The sequence below is a fragment of the Mobula hypostoma genome, chromosome 22, assembly GCF_963921235.1.
Source record: "Mobula hypostoma chromosome 22, sMobHyp1.1, whole genome shotgun sequence".
Classification (NCBI taxonomy): Eukaryota; Metazoa; Chordata; class Chondrichthyes; order Myliobatiformes; family Myliobatidae; genus Mobula; species Mobula hypostoma.
Genome location: NC_086118.1, coordinates 17,196,014 through 17,217,157, shown reverse-complemented (window position 1 = coordinate 17,217,157; position 21,144 = coordinate 17,196,014). Strand labels below are relative to the sequence as shown.

Here is a 21,144-nt window from a genome sequence, read left to right as displayed (position 1 = left end):
ATGTGGGATTTCAATATGCAAGATGGATTGGGAAAATCAAGTTGATGCTGGATCCCAAAAAAGGGAATTTGTGAAATCCCTCTGAGCTGAATTTTTGTAGCAGCTTTTGTTTGAGCTCTCGAGGGGATCAGCAATTCTGGATTGGGTATTGTGTAATGAAATGGATACGATTAGGGACCTTAAGGTAAAGGAATCCTTAGGAAACAGTGATGATAATATAATTGAAGTCACCCTGCAATTGAGATGGAGAAGCAAAGGTCAGATGTATCAGTATTACAGCGGAATAAAGGGAATTACAGAAGAATGAGAGGTGAGCTGGCCAAAGTTGACTGGAAGAGGATACTAGCAGGGATGATGGCAAAGCAGCAATGGTTGGTTTCTGTGAACAATGTAGAAGGCACAGGACAGACACATCCCAAAGAAGAGGAAGTATTCTAAATGCAGGATGACACAACCATGGCTGACAACAGAAGTCAAAACCAACATAAAAGCAAAAGAGGATATAATAGAGCCAAAATTCGAGACTGGCGGCTAGCAGAAGTGAGTGCAGTTGCTATTTCTAGGGAAACTGGAAGCTCTTACGGTAGATAAGAAGTCACCTGGATCTGATGGACTACACCCCAGGGTTCTGAAAGAGGTAGCTGAAGAGATTGTGGAGGCATTAATAATAATCTTTCAGAGCCAATAGATTCTGGCATGGTTCCAGAGGACTCAAAAATTGCAAATATCTCTCCATTCTTCGAGAAGAGAAGGAAGTAGAAGGAAGGAAATTATAGGCTTGTTAGCCTGATCTCTGTGGTTGGGAAAATGCTGGAGTCGATTGTTAAGGGTGTGGTTTTGGGTCACTTTTGGGCATATGACAAAATAGACCAAAGTCAGCATAGTGTCCTTAAGAGAAAATCTTGCCTGACAAGTCTGTTGGAATTATTTGAAGAAATAACAACTGGGGTAGACAAAGTGGAATCAGTGGATGTTGTATACTTGGATTCTCAGAAGGCCTTTAACAAGCTGTCACACATGAGGCTGATAAACAAGATAAAACCCTATGGTATTACAGGAAAGATACTAGCATGGATGGAGCATTGGCTTCTTGGCAGGAGGCAAAGAGAGGGACTAAAGGGATCCTTTTTGGATTGGCTGCCAGTAACTAACGGTGTTGCACAGGGGTCTGTATTGGGACCCCTTCTTTTTACTTTGTATGTCGATGGTTTGGATGATAAAATTGATGGCTTTGTGGATGATACAAAGACAGCTGGAGGGGCATTTATTGTTGAGGAAGCACAGAGGCTGCAGAAGGACTTAGGCGGATTGGGAGAATGGGCAAAGAGATGGCAGATGGAATACAGTATTGGGAAGTGTATGTTCATGGACTTTGGTAGAAGGAATATAAACATAGACTATTTTATAAACAGGGAAAAAAATTTAAAAATCAGAGGTGGAAATGGATTTGAGAGTCCTCGTGCAGGATTCCCTAAACATTAATTTGCAAGTTGAATCAGTGGTGAGGAAGGTGAATGCAATATTAGCATTCATTCCTAGAGGACTGGAATATAGAGGCAAGGTTATAATGCTGAGGCTGTATGAGGCTGTATAAAGCACTGGTGAATCCTCCCTTGGAGAACTATGAGTAGTTTTGGGCCCTTTATTTAGGAAAGGATGGTGCCAACACTGGAGAGGGTTCAGAGCAGATTCACGAGAATGATTCCAGGAATGAAAGGGTTATCATATGAGGAGCGATTGAAGGCTCTGGGTGATCTCATCGAAACCTATTGAATGTTGAAAACCTAGATAGGGTGGATGTGAAGAAGATGTTTCCTTTGAGGGCGAGTCTCAGACCAGAGGGCCTGAAATATTGACTGTTTATTCCTCACCACACAGAACAAACTATTATAGTTTATTGCGAGGGGAATTCCACACATAACTAGTGAAAATATGGTTCAGAGATAGGTCATTAGCAACATCAACTTTGATTGACAGTTTAGAATAGGTTTCCTAGACCAATATCTAGAATGGATAAGTTGCCTTTTGAAGATAAAATGGACTGGTTATGCCTGGGTCTGCTGGTTTAGAGATGTGACAGATCACTTGATTGAAACATTTGAGATCCTGAGATGCTTTGACAAGGTGGATTTGGACAAAAAAAAGGCTTGCTCTTTTAAGACAGAAAGAGGAAATTTTGCTCTCTGAGATGAGTACCAACTTTCTTCCTGAAAAGCAGTCTTCGAATATTTTGAAGGCATAGATAGATTGCATATTGATAACAAGTAATTGAAAGGTGGATTGACAAAAAAGCAGTTCAGTTCTCAGTCATACCAGTGGCAATAAGGGGCTCAATCCCCGGCTCCTGCACCTAATTTTTCTGATCCTTGTTTATTGCTTTATGTTCCAGAGTTGGTCACTATTTATACAATTGCTTCTTTTGATTTCATGTCTTCACGATGCATTCGAAACTGCAACGGCAAGATGAGCAGGCTGGACTTCAGTTAGCTAAAGATGGACATTGCTTGGCACTTGTTTGTTAAAATGTTCCCGTTCACTTATCATCCCATGCCTTAACTTTGACCCGTTCCCTCTGCTCTATATTTTGGTACTTATCAACACTGGCATTTCTGCAGGCTGCGGCATTTCTGCAGGCTGCAGCATTTCCTACAATTTCACAGTCTAGTGTGTTTGCACATCCACTGATCTCTCGCTCTCTGTCCACAGAGAGATGTGCGTACATGACATCAAACGTCCTATCTTGTAGGAGAAACTTAGTGTTTATTTTGACATGGTCCCACCCTTCTTGACTCTTCCTCCCAAATCGTCTTGTGCACTTCCACATCAGCTGGACACTTACCATTCTGAAGTGCAAGCCGCATCTGCAGAACTTCATTGCCGCAACTTCTAACTTACCTGGGTTTGTCAAGATCAGTGGCATTGCTTAATGTCATGTTCCTCACTTGAGTGGGCTTTTTCCTTTTTTTTTAAGAAAACAAGTTTCGCTCTATTCTTTCAAATAGTCAGAAGTTTGGGAAAAAAATAAAACTGCAGCAGATAAAAATCAGAATTTATTCGACCGTTTCCGTCAGCAACAATTTTGATTCGGCTTTTTCCGTGGGAACCGCTTTTGAGCAGAGGAGCCTTTAATTTGGCGGCGCGCTCCCGCAGAAGACGCTGATCCTCAGGAGCGTTCGGTTATTTCCGTCAGCATTGTTTTCGGCTGTTCCCGGCAGTCAGCAAAAACCAGCTACTTATCCGTTGTAGTTCCAGTTTGCCTTAGTCACAGCTATCAGTCTGTGATCCAAATAAAAATTAAGACACAGGAAAAGTTTTTCCTCAGCAACATTTGTACAAGTTACGAAATTGCGACCCGCATACTACTCAGCCTCAGGACGCAGAGGTAGTTTTTACTTTCATTCTTGTGTTGAGTTTTTTTTAGTGCGCACTCTTGGTTGCAAATTTCTTCCTGAACCTTGAAGTAGTTTGTGGTGTGTCTATTTTCACCAACAGGAAGTCTCAGATACCTACTTGAGTACACTCGTGTAATATCTGCTGCGTAACAATACCTCGGGCAATTACCATGATATAAGTAATGTTTGTTTAAGAAATGCGTTCACTTATTTATTTAGATTAACATGATGCTAGTTATCGTGGTATTAATGGAATAGGTACTTATGCATTATATTAATGACTGAAATGTTTTTATCAGATACCTATTTTAATTATTTTTTCACTGTCAGTTCTCAAAACATTTTTTTGCCACCAGTTATTTTTAGTTATCAGAGACTTATTAATAATTTGTAAAGAGAATTTGAATTGAGGAGTTTCTGTATATGTTTTGTAAAGGAGTTAATGCAGACATAGGAAGGACATGTTCTCCACAGCATCTTGCTGCTAATTATTCTACTTTCCATTTATTGACCCCTTGATGACCTCGAGTGTTCTCCAGTGATGTCATCAGCCCCACCCCCTTGTTTTAATGAATTATAAAATGTAACAGAATTAGATATCAAAATATTATGTTTTTAAATTGATCATAATTCTTTATATGTTGGTTTTAAGGGAAGTATTGAAAGTAGGACCCCAAATTTAAAGGTTCATTGTTTCACCAAGGATTGCTGCATTGTTGTCAATGTTGTCTTTCAGTTGAGCCCTTAACTTCTGATCCACCCTCGCAAGTGAATGGAGAAGATCTCATATCAGTATTTGAAGAAAACAGGCTTTTCCCCATAAGGTCTTTAATGATCGTTATCACCCAACAATATCCACTGAACTACTGTCATCACCACATGCAAATCGGTGGTTGTGTGTTCTAAAGTCACAGAATTTTAATTTAACAGGAATATTCACTTCTGTGACTGGGCGCACTTTGGGCACAGCAGAATTTTGAAAGATAATCATGCAAGAACAACTCAAAGTGTGAAATGGCAATATTCTGCTGCTCAATTCCATGTCATGAACTTTAGTTTGAACACTTTAAAAACCTGCTTAGCAGTAGCTTGTACAATGAAATGTAGCAAGGTGCATGGATTATAACCAGGCCCTCTAAAGTGGCTGATTGAAAGCCAGACTACAAAGCTACTTCTCCAATTTTGTCTTCCTTCAAAGCTATCAAATGTTTTGAAGTCTCTCACATGGACCCACTCGTATTTTCCCAGAAAATCCTGACGTGATTTTTTTTACAGACCTGTCGAACTACCAGACCTGTTTAACTCTCATTACTCCCGATCAACTGTACTTCCATTTGTTTCCCTCTGAATTGGCTCCTCAATAAGATGAAACAGGAACCTGGCCATCAATAAAGTGATGCCATGAATGAGAAGGGAAATTCCGACTTCATTATTTCTAACTTTAAAATATTGAAAATTCGCAGTTACCATAGAATAATATTTAGCTATCAGGTTTAATATTAAACAATTATCATTTAACTAATTTTTTTCTATTTCTTGATTTTTAAAAATCCTGGTTATGTCTCAGATTTCCAATGTCGAGGACCATCCATTATATTTCCCAGAGTGTTTGCTAATAATGGTTGAAATTTAATACACAATTTCACTGTGGAGATCAAACTAATGCAACTCTTTCTCAGGAAATCATACTCTGATGAACAAGTCTTCGATCCCAAAAATGGATAGATTAAATTCTGGACCATTTTAGTCTGGGACATGTATGGCTTCTGTGTTGTACACATCCACTTTCTGCCTTAATTGAGCTGGCATGACTGGTGAGAGTGTAATCTGCTTCCGGAAACTGAATTGGTCCTTTAAATAGTTTGGGTTGTTAGCCTGCCTGCATTGCAATAGTTACTCTGTTTTTAGTCAGAGTTTCTCAGACCTCCTGCAATCTGGCACTGCAGGTAAGTCAGAGGGCCAAATTGAGGAGATTAGCACGGCTCTGTCCAGGAGGAGCAAGAGCATTTTCTCCATTTTCAACAAGCTATCCTGTAAATATGTTATTACAATATTTCCCACATTTCTGTCTGTTTTCCCAACTTTCCATCCTCTGCACACCCTTTCTACCCTTCCCTACTTTCCTCCCTCAGTGTCTGTACTGTGCAACCTCTTATTCTCATTGATTCCAGTGTCCAGAATCTGAATCAGTTTCAATGTCGCTGGCGTGTATCATGAAATCTGTTGTTATGTGGCAGCAGAACATTGCAATACATAATAATAAAAACTATAAATTACAGTAAGTGTGTATATGATGGCAGAGGGGAAGAAGCTGTTCCTGAATCGTTGAGTGTCCATCCTAACCACTATCCTTGCCCTTGAGCACTATACAATTCGTGAAACTTCTTTAGCATCTAGATTGGCTAAACAAGAGAAAATCTGGTGATGCTGCAAATCCGAGCAACACAAACACAAAATGCTAGAGGAACTCAGCAGGCCGGGCAGCATCTGTGGAAAAGAGTACAGTTGATGTTTCGGGCTGAGACTCTTCAGCAGGACTGGAGAAAAAAAGACGAGGAGTAGAGTTAAAAGGTGGGTAGAGGGAAAGGAAGGGAGAAACATGAGGTGATAGGTGAAACTGGGAGGGGGAGGGGTGAAGTAAAGAGCTGGAAAGTTGATTGGTGAAAGTGATAAAGGCCTGGAGAAGGGAGGAATCTAATAGAGGACAGAAGGCCATGGAAGAAGAAAAGCGGGGAGAAGCACCAGAGGGAGGTGCTGGGCAGGAAAGGAGTTAACATGAGAGAAGAAAAAGGGGATGGGGAATGATGAAGGAGGAGTGGTCATTACTGGAGGTTTGAGAAACCTCATCCCCTTTTTCCTCTCCCACCTTATCTCTTTGCCTGCCCATCGCCTCCTCTGTGCTCCCCCTCCCCCTTTTCTTTTTTCCATGGCCTTCTGTCCTCGCCTATTAGACTCCCCCTTCTCCAGCCCTGTATCTCTTTCACTAAATAACTTCCCAGCTCTTTACTTCATACCTCCCCTCCCAGTTTCACCTGTCACCTTGTGTTTCTCTCTTCACCATTACCCCCCACATTTTAACTCTACCCATCTTTTTTTTTCTCCAGTCCTGCTGAAGTTTCTCAACCCAAAACGTCACCTGTACTCTATTCCAAAGATGCTGCTTGGCCTGCTGAGTTCCTCCAGCATCTTGTACGTGTTACTTGGCTTCTGTCTTTTACCTTTCTTCCAATTAGCCAATCCCTAAACAATCACTATGGTTCCGTGAATGTACCTTTTGTCCTTGTTTCTGATAAAGCCCAAGAGATCACCAGGAAATAAATTTGATAGAAGGCCACAGTTAAGTTTTGCAACACATTTATCAAACCAGTTAAAAGGTGAAGAGGTTATTGGAATAAGAGAAAATTGTCAAAAGTTGCAGCAAGCTAGTCCGAAGGATATTTGCAAGACTTCATTTATGCAGAAAGTTTTAGGTGCTGGAATGTGCTGCCAAAGGAGATCGTAGAAACAGATATGATAACAAAGTTTAAAAATCATTTTGACAAGCACATGAACAGGCCGGGGATAGTGGGACGTGGACATGTGTAGGCAGATGAGATTAGTTAGATTGGCATTATGGTTGGTGCAGGCATGATGAGCTGACTGGCCTTTACCTGTTCTGTAATGTTCTGTTTTGATTTCCAGATGTCACAAGAGCTGCCACCCACCCACTATTTCCTCAACCTCCCCCCACTCCTCACTGTACAAAATTCCCTGACTAGTCTAAATCTCATTGCCACCAAAAGCTGGAAACCTGGTCCTTAATAACGTAAAGGTAATGAAGTCTCTTGCAGTGCCTCTGCCCAACTCAAACTGGAACTCTTTCCAGTCTTGTTCAGTATGGCAATCCTGCTGGGCCATTGGGAAGCATTTTTCAAATTAAAGAGTAAATTAAAGTCAGTTCCCCACTGTACAATCAAATAGGAGGAAGGAAAACGAGCTAGTTTGAAAAATAGTGAAACAAATAAGGCACTGCCAATATATTAAACGTAAAAGGAATAGAGATGAGTTTTGTAACCATCTTAGGGCACAAACTAGCCTTGTCATTTCTGAGTTAGTGCATTGCTCATCGTGCATTGGTTAGGAACTTTAATTGTTACTCCTTTAAGGAATGTGTCATGTGACCACCTGGTCTCTGGACATCAGCAATGTTTATAGAACATTCCATATGCAGCCTATGAAGAGCCCTTGAGCAAGCTATATACATGTTGTTTGAAATTGTCTTGTCCTCTGTTATCAGTCTGTGCATTCTGTAGTGGATTTTGGGAGAGTTTAAGGAATTAATGAGCATGTGTTGGGTAACATATCAACAGAATAGCATTGTTAGTAGAGTAGAAAAGCAATGTACTCCATATTTTCTTTTCTTTCAAATGCTCAACGTAGCTCCGTCCCTTTTGACTCTTATTTACTACGGTCATTCTCTAATGCGTGGCCTGACACAATTAAAATGTTTTCATCCAGATATCCTCACTATTTTCCTTTGTGTCTACAGTATATCAAATATTTGTGTGGAACTTTTCCAAGTTCTATCTGATTATTTTGCTACCCTCAGTTCATTGTCTTAACATCCTTCACAAAGCTCTCTCTGCTGTGGGTACTTTCCACTTTATGTTCTCTGTCACATTCTTCTCATCACTTTATTCATAGATCTGTTTATTATCATTCCCTTCTTTTGATCAACACTCAGAGCCTACTTATTATATTCCAACTATACTTTCTGTGCCTATTGCTGGCTAGAGCTCTCTCCCAGTTCGCAATATATTAACCATTTGGTGACACAAGAGAATACAGGCGCTGGAAATCTGGTGCAACACACACAAAATGCTGGAAGAACTGAACAGATAACGTTGATGGAGGAAAATGAACAGTCAATATTATGGATCAAGACCCTTCGGCACAACTGGAAGGACAGAGGGCAAAAGCCAGAGATTATGCCAAAGCTGGAGAAACAGAGCAACGCACACAAAATGCTGGAAGAACTCAGCAGGTTAGGCACTATCTATAGAAATGAATAAACAGTCGACGTTTCGGGCTGAGATCCTTCTTCAGGACTGAGAAGGAAAGGGGAAGAGGACAGAATGAAAAGGTAGATAGAAGGTGATAGGGCTGAAGCCAGGTGTGTGATCAAGGTTAAGTGTTGGAGAAAAAGGAATTTGACAGGAGAGGAGAGTGGACCATGTGAGGAAGGGAAGAAGGAGGAGTATCAGGAAGAGGTGATAGGCAGGTGAGGAGAAGTGATAAGAGGCCAGAGTGGGGAATAGAAGAAGGGGAAGGGAAATTTTTGCTGGAAGGAAAAAGTGATGTTCATGCCCTCAGGTTGGATGCTACCCAGATGGAATATGAGGTGTTGCTGCTGCACCCTGAGAGTGGCTTTATCGTGTCAAAAGAGGAGTCCATGGACTGACATGTGGGAATGGGGATAGGATTAAAATGGTTTGCTACTAGGAAATTCTGCTCTTGGCGAATCAACAAAGCAGTCCCCAAATTTATATCGGGCTTCACCAATGTAGGGGAGACAGAAACAGGAGCACTGGATTCAGTAGATGACCCCAGCAAACTTGCAGGTGAAGGGTGAAGTTTTGCTTCACTGGGAGGGACTATTTGGGGTCCTAAATGGAGGTAAGGGAGGATGTAAATGGGCAGGTGTAGCATTTTAGCCACTTACAGGGCTATGTCCCAGAAGGAAGATAAGTGGGAAGGTATGAATGGATAAGGGAATTATGGAGGGAGTGATCCCCACAGAAAGCAGAGTGGTGGGAGATAAGGATTTGTTTGGTGGTAGGTTCCTGTTGAAGATGCCTGAAGTTGTGGAGAATGATGTATTGAATGTGGAGACTCACAGGGTGGTTGGTGAGAACAAGAGGAACTCTATCCCTGTTAGGGATTCAACACTATAATCCCCTCAAAATCAATCAATAAGCTTCTTGATTTCCTCACCTGCAGAGCCCAGTCAATCTGGCTTGACAATAACATTTCCTCCACAATCTCCATCAGCGCAGATGCATCACAAGACTCTGTGCTTAGTCCCCTGCTCTACTTGCTTTATACTTATGACTGCAAGGCTAAGCACAGCTTGATTGCCATACTTTGTTGATGACACCACTGTTGTTGGCTAAATCAAAAGTGGTGACAAGGACAGGGATTGAAAATCTGGTTGAGTGGTGCCATGACAACTGCCTTGCTGACATTGAATGTCAGCAAGACCAAGGAGCTGATCATTGATTTCAGGAGGAGAAAAATGGAGGTCTATGAGCCAGTCCTCAGGGATTCAGAGGTGGAAAGGATCAGCAACTTGAAATTCCTCTGTGTCACCATTTCAAAATGTCCATCCTGGGCACAGCACATAAGTGCAATTACAAAGAAAGCACGTAGCATCTCTACTTCCATAGAAGTATCGAAAATTTGGCAAAACATCTAAAATTTTGACAAACTTCTATAGACGTGTGATTGAAAGTATATTGACTGGTGCATCACCATCTGGTATGGAAACACAATGCCCTTGAATGGAAAATCCTACAAATGGCCTAGTCCATTATCAGTAAAACCCTCCCCAATACTGAGCACACCTACGCAGAGCACTATCACAGGACCATGCAATGGTCTGTTTTGAAAAGGCATGTACTGGAGCCTCAGGACTCTCACCACCAGCTTCAGGAAAATTTATCAGCCCTCAGCCGCAGGCTCTTGAACTAGAGGGGTTAACTTCACTCGCCCCAGAAGTGAATTGTTCCCACAACCTATGGACTCACTTTCAAAAACTCTTCATCTCATGTTCTCAATATTTATTTCTTAGTTGTTTATAATTATTATTGTTACTTTTTTCTTTCATATTTTCATAGTTGTCCTTTGCATATTGTTTGTCCGTCCTGTGTGTGGTTTTTCATTAATTTTATTGTGTTTCTTGGATTTACTGTGTATGCATGAAGGAAAACGAAACTGAAGAGTTGTATATGGTGAAATATTGTGTATGTACTTTGATAAATTTACTTTGAACAACATCAGGACTACACTGATAATGAGTTATTTCCTCATAATCTGGAAATTCAGAACAGAAGTGGAAAATGCTGGAATCATTTTGCAGTCGGAGAGCATCAGGGGAGAGTCCTTGATCTGAAATATCAACTCTCTGAAGATGTTCTCTGACCTGACTATGAGTTGAGCAATACCTCAATATTTTTCCCATTCTTTAGCCTAACCTCCTTCCTGTTTATCTGTCTTTTCTTGCTCTGTCTTTCTATCTCTCTGTTATTTCTGAAATTTTGAACTCTGTTATCTTTGAATTTTATCATTCTTTTCCATCTACTAATCCTCTATTCCTTGAAATTCCTTTCCAAACTCACTGTACTTCTGCAGCATTTTTAAAAAACTTTTCAGGTTGTTTCTGAAAATATAAACATTTCACTAAATTTTTGGCCACTTTCCCCAATGTCCTCACATACACTCAGTGGCCACTTTATTAGATACAGGAGTGGAACCCAGCATGGTCTATCCACTTCAAAGTTTGAGCACTGTGCATTCAGAGGTGCTCTTTTGCACATCACTGTAGCAACACATGGTTACTCGAGTTACTGTCACCTTCCTGTCAGCTTGAACCTGCCTGGCCATTCTTCTCTGACTTCTCTTTAACAATGCATTTTTAACCACAGAATTGCCACTCACTGGATGCTTTTTGTTTCTTGCACCATTCTCTGTAAATTCCAGAGAACCTTGTGTGTGAAAATCTCAGGAGCTCAGCAGTTTCGAGATACTCAAACCACACTGTAAGGCACCAAAATCATTTTGCAGTCAAAGTCACTAAGATCACATTTCTTCCCCATTCTGGTGTTTGGTCTGAACAACAATAGAACTTCTTGACCATGTCAACATGATTTTATGTTTCGAGTTGCTGCCACCTGATTGGCTGACTAGATACTTGCCTTAACAAACAGGCGTACCTAATAAAGTGGCTTTTTACTGAGTATATACTTTTGTACAGAGAAAATGAAGCTTCTTGCTCTGGATTGGCTTTCCTCACACCCCATTCCCAGCACAAACCACTCCTATAATAGAATTTTCTTTGCATGGATGATATAACAATGCAGTTTATCGGATAAGTTCTTGAAGATGAAATGAATCAGAAAGTGCTTGAATTACTTAACAGATCAGTTAGCATTTCTGTAGAGAGAAATTGGGCTTAAGAACTTATGTTTTGACTAGCAATTCTACTACCACTCCCAAGTAGTTAAGTCCTGGACTTGTGCAGACCAGGTGTAAGTCTTACATATGTTCATTGATGTAGAGATTCGTCTTGCTGAGATTCTGCCAGTTCAGTGCTTTGCCTATTATACCTGATATAGGGTGAATAAAGAAAAAATGTAGGCTGTTTATTTTTTGCAGATGGAAGCAAGTTTATTTTAAAAGGCAAATCTATTTTTTTTAACCAAATTATATATTTGCTCACCATTCCCTGTGGTCATTGGCTGCACATTACAAATCTGTAACTCATAAAAAAAATTTCAAGGTACTGCTTTAAAATATCCCATAAAAATTCTCACAGTATCTCCTTGGATACTTCTGTCATGTCCATAAAGTTTGTAACCTCAATGGCTTGTCATTTAAGCACTACCTTGCTTTATTTTAGCGACACAGCGCAGAGGAGGACCTTTCTGCATCTTTATACCCTGGAGAGGAAGGGGGAACCGGGGAAAACCCACTGATTCCATGGAAGGAGTACAGACTCCTTAAGGACGGCACTGGAATTGAACTCCGAATGTGCTGGAACACACCAAGCTGTATAGCATCACGCTAAACACGACGTTACCTTGGCACACGTGTTCGTTCTCTCTCACTCACTCACTCATATATCATCTGGCTCTGTTCTTTGTTCTCTCCTGGAACCCTGACAATATGATTGTTCTTGGGCACTGTGTGTCTGTTGCTTATACAGGGTCGGAAAAAAATGGCTGAGACCACTTGTACTTACCCTGCTCCCCTGCTGTCTATCAGGATCACTCTTTGCCATTATTACCTTTTTCTTTTAACAGAACACCAGTGTCTTTTTCCTCACACATGGTTGCTTTCTTTCGAGTCAGTTATTGTTTGTATCTCAAACTTGTTGCCAATACAGAATCTGAAGATTCTTCTCTCTGTTGCTCTTTATTATGTGTGACCATGACACAAGTTCTTGCCCAACATTCTTTATTGATAGTTAGCAATACACAATTAAGCACATTGATGCAAAAATAAACCTTGCGTCATACCATTTGGTATAATGTTGTGTAATATGTATGTTCAGTGTGTTGTCTGAACCTATGTACTTGAGGTGCTGCTGCTCACAAGTTTTTCACTGTACTTGTGTGCATAACAGTAAATACAACTGGACTTGACTTGGATCTTAGAGGTACAAACTGCAACATTTTGTAACTTCAGAAACTAAAGGAAAGAAAAACGTGCAGCCCAGGGATACTGGTGTATTTCGCTTTGGGTCAGTGGAGCACTCAAATATGACGTGGTCCCGTAATGACGTATGCCATTCATGTACTTCTTGCACATAAACCATAATGAATTATGTAAGCAAACAAGGAATGCCTAATCAAACAATATATGTACAATATTACTCCAATATTAAATTCACTACACAAGCACATAGCACAAATTCAAGAAATATAAAAGTTACTTACGTACACTGCTCATAATAACAGCAGTTGCAGCTACCAGTTACCTAGAATATTTGTGAACCAAATATTGGATGTGATTGGTGTTGCAGTGGGTGTTGTCAGACTCCTATCCTGGATATTTGGATGAAGAGTGTGCTGAGATTTGTTCAATCCCAGTATTGCAACTGTTCAATATAAATTTCGACAATAATATGATTTAATTTTTAATGTTGGTTTTATTTGTTTGTGAAAATGATGACCAAATTACTGTGTTGCTGTAAAAATCCCATCAGGTTTATTGCTGTCATTCAAGGGAGGAAATCTTCCATCCCTGTGTGATCTGCCTTGCCTCTTGACTGCCCTCTGAAATGACCCCCTAATCCTTGCAGTCATGTTACACTCACAATGTTAAAAGGGATAATTGGAGTAAAAAAGCAGGCTGCCTGCCAGGCATTGGCATCAAATTTCAACTTGGCTGAGCTGCTCCCAGCCCAGGCAACCTTGTAAAGTTGTCTTCATGAGTATCTGGAGAATAGTTCTGATATTGGGAGAGTTATCTTGTAGGCCGGTTAAGAAATATCTTGACGTAATCTCACATACAGAATTGTACCTCATTGATACTAATTACACCGACAGCGCCTCCATCACAATCACTGGATATGCACTGTCCTGCTTACAGGACGTGTCTGTAAGGAGTGAAACAAATGAGATGACGGAGGAACTTAGTGGGTCACCTTTCGTCTGTAAGGGAAGTGAACAGTTGACGTTTCATGTTAAACTCCACTCTTTCAGTCCCGATGAAGGGGCTTCATTTCTTTCCACAGATGTTAGCTGATCTGCCAAGTTCCTCCCGCAGCTTGTTTGTTGCTCCAGATTCCAGCATTGGCAGCCTCTTGCTTCCACATTGGGGCTGAAGATGCACTAATGTACAGGTAGTAGGGAATAGCTCTGGTTGTCCTCAGCATTTGAAGTCTCATGACATCAGGTCAAAACTGGGTAATAAACCTTTGTCCACCTTAGTTGATGAATAAGAAAAAACATGGGAAGCAGCACAAAAAGTAGGAAAGACACAACTTGGGGTAAAGGAATAGGCAGAGCTAACTGATATCATCAACAATGAATCAGATCATATCTTTATGTTCTGCCGCATCTTCATCCAGTAGCACTTGCATCTACGGTGGTGAAGTGTTTGAGAGGTTGGTTATGGTTAGAATCCTGTTTCAGCAAAGACCTGGACCCACTGCATTTTGCCTATCACCACAATAGATCTACAGCAAATGTGATCTCATTTGCTCTTCATTTTGCAATGGATCACCTGGACAATACTAATACTTATATCGGGCCACAGTTTATTGACTACAGCTTGGCATTTAACATAATCATTCCTACATGTCTAATTGAAAAGCTCCAAAACCTGGACTGCCCTCTGCAACTGGATCCTTGACTTCCTCACCAGAAGACTACACTCTGAGCAGATCTGAAATAACATCTCCACCTCACTGTTAATCAACACTGTCACACATCAAGGATGCGTGCTTATCCTGATGCTTTACTCTACACCAATGCTTGTGTGGCTAGGCACAGCTCAAATGTCATTATAAATTGCTGATGACGCAGCTATTGTTGGCAGAATTTCAGATGGTGATGGCAAGGCATACGGGAGCAAGATATATCAGCTCGTTGAGAGGTGTCGCAGCAACAACATTGCACTCATTGTCAGTAAGACCAAAGAACTGATTGTGGACTTCAGAAAGCGTAAGGTGAGGAAACACACACCAGTCTTCATAGAGTGATCAGAAGTGCAAAGAGTGAACAATTTCAAGTCCCTGGGTGTCAACATCTCTGAGGATCTATCCTGGGCCCAACACATCGATGCAGTTACAAAGAAGGCACAGCAGTGGCTATATTTCATTCGGAGTTGAGGGAATTTGGTATGTCACCAAAGGTGCTTGCAAATTTCTACAGATGTACTGTGGGGAGCATTCTAACAGGCTGCATTTCTGCTTGCTATGTGGAGTTGGGGGGGGGGTGTTGGGCTCTGCACAGGATCAAATAAGCTGCAGAAAGTTGTGAACTCAGTCCGCTCTTTCATGGGCATCAGTCTCCCAGCGTCCAGGACGTCTTCAGGGAGCGATGCCTCAGAAAGTTGACATCCACCCGTATGAACCCCCATCATCCAGCACATGCTCTTTTCTCATCGCTACCATCAGGGATGAGGTAGCGGAGCCAGAAGGCACATACTCAGTGATTCAGGAACAGCTACTTCCCCTCTGCCATCAGATTTCTGAATGGACATTGAACCCGTGAGCACTATCTTTTTTGGGCACTAGTTAATTTAAATTATATATATATTTTACTGTCATTCACAGTTTTTATTATGAATTGCATTGTATTGCTGCTACAAAAACAATGATTTTCATGACATATGTCAGTGATATTAAATCTGATTCTGATATTTGCGAATCGTGCTTGGGCTAATTGAAAATGGCTAATGTGAGGAGAATGCTTATACAGCATTCCTGTCCTTGATGATTGTAGGTCTCAAAATGTCAGCACCACAAGTATTGGCAACAGCCAGAAATGCTGTGCAGGTTAATTTGCTTTAGCTTCATTCTGACATTACCAGGGTCTCGGCCTGAAACGTCGACTGTACTCTTCTCCATAGATGCTGCCTGGCCTGCTGAGCTCCTCCAGCATTTTGTGTACTTTGTTTCGATTTCCAGCATCTGCAGATTTTCTCTTGTTTTTTGGTCAAAAATAAAAGCAAATTATTTAATTACCAAATCAATTAACTCGTTTTGGAGTTACTTATAAAAGTCAGCAAAAGTTATTTTGATATTTTAACATAAGGCTGTTTGAAAATAGTACATACAGTGGGTGTTATCAAGTAATACTTCCTTTCTATTTTGTAATTTGACATTGTTTATCATCAGAATTACAGTATATTCACTCTGCAGGACATGTAGAGAAAATGCATGCACTGGGAAAGCAGAAAATATCTGATATTTGATCTGCAGTAAACAAACTTTCCATATCTTGGATATACTGTAAGTTGAAATCTTACACTTCTATTTACTACCCAGTTCACTGTGAACAACTGCAAGCCTCGTGGGCTATATACAAGATTTAAATCAAATGTCACTTTATTTTAGTGCTTCTGAATTTAGTTTAATTTGCTACAACATTAGTGTTCAGAACAGCTTGTTGTAGAGCTCTTAAAATTAAACAGGACAAACCAATAAAACAAAGAACTGGATGACAGCAAAGGGCTCCTGGATTATGAAGTAGATCTGCATTTTTATACACTTCCTCGCAAATGTTTGGAATTTGTGGTGGGAGAGGAGTTAATTTTCAGTCATAGTAACAGACAAAGTAGAACCAGTTGTGCAGTAGTAAAATCAAAGTAGGGAATGCATTAGAAGCAGCACCTGTCACTAGAGACACAAGCATATAACACCTTGTTCTCTTATTCTAAAGATGCATTCTCTACTGCTAAACTGCTTTGCTAATCTGTAGCAACCCTTCATTTACAGAGAGAAGATCTATTTGATTCCTTTCTCTGGTCACACCAGTGATTTTCTTTTTGAGTCCTTAGAACAGTACGGACTTCATTCTCAACTCAACACTTCCTAAAGGATTATCCCTTTCAAGGACTCTTTACAACTGACATTCTCAGTATTATTTCTTTTATTTGCAAGTTTGTCTTCTTTTGTACATTGGCAGTGGTGTACAGTTTTTCATAAATTCTATTGCACTCTTTTTCCAGTGAATGCCTGCAAGAAAATTAATCTCAAGGTAGTACAGTGGATCTCAGTTAATTGGGACATATCGGGACTAGTACATTTTGGCTCAATTAAGCGCTTGCCCCAATTGGATGAAGTTTCATGGAAATAGTGAAGAAGATATTAAAAAATAGTCAAACTACTGTGTAACTGAGTAACATTATTTGTTTAAATGAACTAAAGAACACATTAGAACACTATCACTACTACAGTACTATAAAACTCGGTATTATTTCCTAACAGATGGCCCAATTAACTGGAATCTATTGTGTGTGGTAGTGTACACTCTGTGGCCACTTTATTAGGTACCTCTTGTACCTAATAAAGTGGCCATGGAGTGTATGTTTGTGGTCTGCTGCTGCTGTAGTCCATCCATTTCAAGGTTCCATTTGTGCGTTTACAGATGCTCTTCCGCATACCACTGTTGTAAAGCATGGTTACTTGAGTTACTGTCACCTTCCTGTCAGCTTGAACCAGTCAGACCATTCTCTCTGGATAACACTGCTCACTGGATTTTTTTTTTGTTTCTTGCACCATTCTCTGTAAACTCTGTTGTGTGTAAAAATCCCAGGAGTTCAGCAGTTTCTGTGATACTTAAGCCATCCTGTTTGGCACCAACAATCATTTCATGGTCAAAGTCACTTAGATTATATTTCTTCCTCATTCTGATGTTTAGTCTGTACAACAGCTGAACCCCTTGACCATGTCAGCATGCTTTTATGCATTGAGTTGCTGCCTCATGATTAGCTGATTAGATACTTGTATTAATGAGCAGGTGTACCTCATAATGTGACCTCTGAATGTGCATGCACATTGATAATAAACTTACTTTGAATCATTGCAGTTAAATAACCATGAAACTGTGCCCATCTTCTGGTGAGTAGAATGAAGTTCTCACAAAAAAGTTTGGGGTGATTTACCCTTTTTTTTAATATGCTGTCTTTAATCTGCGTCCTTCTCCTGTCCTGGCAGATTACATTTAAGATTAAACCTCGCCATCCAAGGGGGTATTTGGTTGTGCTAATATCTTTCAGCTTTAGTTTCGTCTTTCTTAAGCATTAACTCATCTGACCTGTTTTCAAAAGTCGATTTGTGTTAAATGAAAGATGTTACCTATTTGCAGGATAAAAGTGGCCGTGGGTTTGTGCATGGAATATAGCAGGGAAGCAGGCAATTCGGTACACTGCATGCATGCCAATCAATGGAAATCCATCCTGTTAATCTACCGCATGGTTTCCAATGTGTAGACATTTCAAGTGCTTTTCTAGACACGTTTTAGATGGTGCCAGCAGCTCTGCGGCTACCTCATTCTCAGCCAGTGCATTTCAGGTACTTGCCAAGCTCCAGATGATAAAGGTCCCTGCTAAATCTGTTGCTCCATATATCTATGTCCTCCAAATTTATGTATGTGATATCAGGAAATTCTTTCAAGCTACCGGATCTACAACACTCATTAATGTTGATATACTTTAGTCTCCTCTTCCTTCCTCCGCTTCTGTCTCTCCTCTTACATGGAGTGATCCGTGACAGGGATCATCCTGCTGATTTCCTCAGCACCTGCTCCAGTGCCATCACAATTTTCCTTTAGTGCATGCAGTACTTGAGCTGGGTCTGACCAGCGTTTTATGAAGCTGGAACATAACCTCCCAGCTCTTGTACTCAGAGCTCCCACTAATGAATAACAGAATTCCAAATGCCGCCTTAGCCACGTTATCAACCTGCAGTGAAGGCTAGCCAGGTTAGTAAAAAGAGTAACAAAGGATGTGCAGAAAGGAATCTGCAAGGAATACCAATATCAACAAAATCTGTTACTATTTTACTTGGAAGGAGAGGGTGATCAGATGCCTCTTGCTTATTATAGTTCTACTGCAGTGAAAAAAAGGTGATTGTGCTGGATACTTGCTTCTCAGCAGGACTTTTCAGTGTACAGGTGGCCCCTGTTTTCTGAACGTTCGCTTTACGACACCTCGCTGTTACGAAAGACCAACATTAGTTACCTGTTTTCGCTAACAGAAGGTGTTTTCACTGTTATGATAAAAGACAGCACGCAAAAATAGGCAGTGTGCGAAAAAAGGCAGCACACGCCCGAACAGCCAAGCTCCTCCCCTGGAACTGCATTCTAGCCGCCATTGCTTAAACACGTGCTTTATATCGATTTATTTTGAGCATCGGTTAGCAAGATGAGTTCTAAGGTATCGGAAAAACTTAAAAGGGCTCGTAAGGGTGTTACACTTAGCGTAAAACTAGACATAGTTAAGCATTTTGATCGTGGCGAACGAAGTAAGGACATTGTCCACACGTTGAGCTTGGCTGTGTCCACAATTCGCACTATTTATACACAGAGAGAAAGAATTTTGAAAGCTGCCGATGTTACTGTTGGTTCTGCTCGTAGCAAAATGGTCTCTCTTAGTCGGCATCCAATAATGGATAAAATGGAAAGTCTATTGCTTGAGTAGATTGATGGGTGTACAAAATGTGGTGTTCCGTTAAGTTTTCTTATACTTAAGGAGAAATCAGTCAGTCTTTTTAATAAGTTGAAACAGAAAGCACTGGACAATGGTGATGAAAGTGTTGCGAAAGTGGAATTTAAAGGTACTCATGGGTGGTTTGATCGGTTTCTGAGGTGAGGGCAGCTTCATAGTTTAATGTTTACCGGAGAGAGTGCTTCAGCTAATACTGAAGCTGCTGAAAAGTTCCCAGCGGAACTGAAGAAAATAATTACAGAAGGTGGTTATTCGTATAAGCAATTGTTTAACTGTGACAAATCTGCAATTTATTGGAGTCTTCCGGATTCCGGTAAGTGAAACTACACTGTACATACATTATTTCTACTTTATATAGGCTGTGTATTTTTATGTGTTATTTGGTATGATTTGGCAGCTTCATAGCTTAAAGCTTACTGGAGAGAGTGTTTCTGCTGAGAGTGCTACCATGAGATTTTCACTGTGCTAGAGTGTACTGCAAAAAAGTATTTCTACTTTATATAGGCTGTGTATTTATCATATGTTTCCTGCTTTTACTATATGTTACTGTTATTTTAGGTTTTATGTGTTATTTGGCATGATTTTTGTAGGTTATTTTTTGGGTCTGGGAATGCTCAAAAAATTTTCCCATAATAAATGGTAATTGCTTATTCACTTTACGACATTCCAGCTTACGAACCGTCTCATAAGAATGCTCTACCTTCGGATAGCGGGGGAAATCTGTAATATACTTTGTGATTAAGTCTATCATGTAACAGAGAAGATTTCTTATCGTATTGCACTGAAACACGCCTTTTCATTTTCTCTGCATTATATTGCAAGGTCAAGAATGTTGATTATTTAATTAAGTGTCACTTGTACTAATCTTGTCACTTGCTCACTGAGAACAAATGAGAATTTTTCTGAGAATAAATTGAGCACATTCCCCTAGGATACATTTTTAAGTTATTATAGTAGTCCAGTGTAAGGTTACAAAACAAAAGTTGCAAACATGTAAGGATGTGAATGTTTCTAGACTGAGTAAGTTTGATCTATGAAATTGCAGCATTTTGGTTACTCATGCTCTTTATCCATCCTTGAACATACACACCTCTTAACAGATATTGTTAGGCAAAGTGACTAGATCTCCTGTTCAACATAATATGCTATAAACAAATAATTTTAAGGACCTGCTACATTGCTTACAACTGCCAGCTCATCACTTTTCTTTGTTGACCTCTCTGAGTCACTCTCTCCCCCTCTTGATCACATCATTTGCTTAACAAAATAAAACTGTTACAATATTCTGTTGAAATTAGGGAGAGTATCTATGAAATGTGTGTAAAATATTATTGCGTTTATGGAAACTTGAATGGGAAAAATTGCTGCAGGCTGTAGCCTGTCCAGCAGATATAGTTGATAATTGACAGGAGAGAAAATGAGCAGAACTTTAATGATGTATTGCTTTGTAAAAGCCGAGTGAGAAAGGGATAAATACAGCTGCAAACTTCAGCAAATACCAAAGATTTTGTTTCCAGTACAGTATATTAAACAAAGGATTGCTCAACACTACAACTGCTATTGGCTGTCATTTGTGTTCAGTCATCATGTTGTAGTTATTGTGATAGTTATCAAAACTGGAACAAGCAGGTTTCTCTTCCAACAGCCTGTGATCTGCTTACATTATACATATACCTAAGTGGCTCAGCCTTGGTACAAGCGACATTATATCAGAAGTTTCGAAACGTAGTTCAATTTAAGTGTAGATTGTAAGAAAGAATTGACCAGTGCTGTATTTTCTTGCATCATTTGAATGAGCTGGCACTTACAGTGGACT

At 40.2% G+C, this 21,144-nt stretch overlaps 1 protein-coding gene across 2 annotated transcripts in view; it reads left to right on the top strand.

Moving 5' to 3' along the window:
- Nucleotides 1-3,173: 3,173 nt before the first annotated feature.
- Nucleotides 3,174-21,144, top strand: part of myocd (myocardin) — a 714,017-nt gene continuing 696,046 nt past the window's right edge. For both annotated transcript variants that reach the window (XM_063074257.1, XM_063074258.1), the window contains exon 1: nucleotides 3,174-3,382. The gene's annotated coding sequence lies outside the window, so the exon portion shown is untranslated. The remainder of the gene's footprint in view (nucleotides 3,383-21,144) is intronic.